The sequence below is a fragment of the Penaeus monodon genome, chromosome 15 (genome assembly GCF_015228065.2).
Source record: "Penaeus monodon isolate SGIC_2016 chromosome 15, NSTDA_Pmon_1, whole genome shotgun sequence".
Classification (NCBI taxonomy): Eukaryota; Metazoa; Arthropoda; class Malacostraca; order Decapoda; family Penaeidae; genus Penaeus; species Penaeus monodon.
The window spans coordinates 8,746,972-8,747,233 of NC_051400.1; the positions used below are offsets into that span (position 1 = coordinate 8,746,972).

At 29.0% G+C, this 262-nt stretch overlaps 1 protein-coding gene across 1 annotated transcript in view; it reads right to left on the reverse strand.

The window, feature by feature from the left end:
- LOC119581735 (RNA-binding protein fusilli-like) overlaps nt 1-262 on the reverse strand; it is a gene marked incomplete in the record, with an annotated part of 165,619 nt that overhangs the window by 147,849 nt on the left and 17,508 nt on the right.

Below are 262 nucleotides of genomic sequence, written 5' to 3' on the forward strand. Positions count from 1 at the left end.
GAGGCTTATTCTATTTATCTGTCCGTCCGTCTGCCAATTATTCGGACACGCACAAGGACACGCACAAGGACACGAAATCCAAATTTATCGATTTACCAAAGCAACTCGATTACCCAATAAGAAGGATTAATTAAACAAAGCAAAACGAAATAAGTAAAGCAAGATGAAACCAAATGAAAAAAAAAATTAAGGATATGAAAAACTACTATTCAAATTGAAAGAGAATAAATAAAATATATAAATATATAAAAAAAAAAAAAAA